Here is a 1478-nt window from a genome sequence, read left to right as displayed (position 1 = left end):
CAAGTAAATGTAACGGAGTAAATGTAACTCGTTACTACCCACCTCTGACGCTTAGATTTATAGTTATCTAGTGACACATTCAATTACACATTCAATTGACACATTTAGTAATTCATATTCTTTGAATAGGATTCAAACCACTTTTGTACTGTACTAGAAAGGCCTATCCAGTTTTCCAGTCTGTTTGGTAGTATGTTGTGGTCAACCATGTCAAATGCAACACTGAGATCTAGTAATACCAAGACTGAAGTTCTGCCACTATCAGTGTTTAAGTGGATGTCATTAAAGATTTCAGAAGAGCCGTCTCAGTGTGGTCTTAAGCCTGGCTGTAAGGCATCACAAATATTGTTTCGGGACAAAAAAAGGATTAAAAATGGGAGGTTGGATATCGGTCTGTAGTTGTCCATTAGTGATGTATCTAGGGTATTCTTTTTTAAGTATGGCTTGATTACTGCAGTTTTTAAGACCTGAAGATACCTGCTTGAAGAGACATGTTTACAATCTGTAAAAGATCTGAGGCCAAACAAGTTTTCAGATGTTGTATGATATCCTCCAGGTTATCTTGGTTAATTGTTTGAAATTGTGTCATATGGGAACTTTTTTAGCTTGAACAGTGAGGCAACACGTATCCTGTACCTGATATGGAGGTACTGACTGTTTTTTCACTGAAGAAGATGGCAAAGTCGTTCCAGGATTTGGTGGATAAACCTTCAGATGCTACTGGTACTGGAGCATTTGTTAACCTGTCAACAGTAGCAAACAGAACATGTGAATTATTAGTTCAGTTTTTAGCAATAATCTCAGATTACGACTGCCTTGCATTCCTCAATTCCAAATTGTAAATGCGAAGTCTCTCTTCAACCATCCGTGAGGCTTGGACATACTTTCAACATTATCTGGGCAGCTGCGGACTTGGTCGCGCAGCTACAGTGTTGCGTGCAATGTTGTAGACAGATGCGGCCATTTTCCTGGAACCACTTGTGTGACCAACACAAGTCCACAGCAATCCACAGCGTGTATGTCTGAGCCTGTCTACACCGCATCCAGCTGCAAGGTTGTCAGCTATGTGTCTGCCTGTCAGTTTGTAGCCGGCAATGCTAATTTAACTCGGCAGTCCTCATCCATATAGTGATTTAGCAGTTAAGAAATAGATTATATATCTTATTTTTCTTTTATCATGCACTTTTTTTTCTATTCATTAGATGCTAGTCACAAAGCTTCGTTCCGTGCACTCTGTCATACAAGTATGTTTCCAGGCATCGACGGCTGACGCTGCGCCTTCACTGACCGACGTGTGGTTGTGATAAAAACAATACGTGTGTGCATGTTTATAATAAAACACGATTTGTCATTAACGATGGCCACTGTGTCAAAGCTATCTGTAGCCCAAAGCTGTCAATTTGGAATCACCATTTAAACATAATGGCTTTTGGCTTTCAGAGTTTAGACGTCTAGCTATATGAAAAGCTAAACAAAGC

The sequence above is a fragment of the Etheostoma spectabile genome, unplaced genomic scaffold (assembly GCF_008692095.1).
Source record: "Etheostoma spectabile isolate EspeVRDwgs_2016 unplaced genomic scaffold, UIUC_Espe_1.0 scaffold342, whole genome shotgun sequence".
NCBI classification, from domain to species: Eukaryota; Metazoa; Chordata; class Actinopteri; order Perciformes; family Percidae; genus Etheostoma; species Etheostoma spectabile.
Note: the sequence above shows the minus strand (reverse complement) of the source record.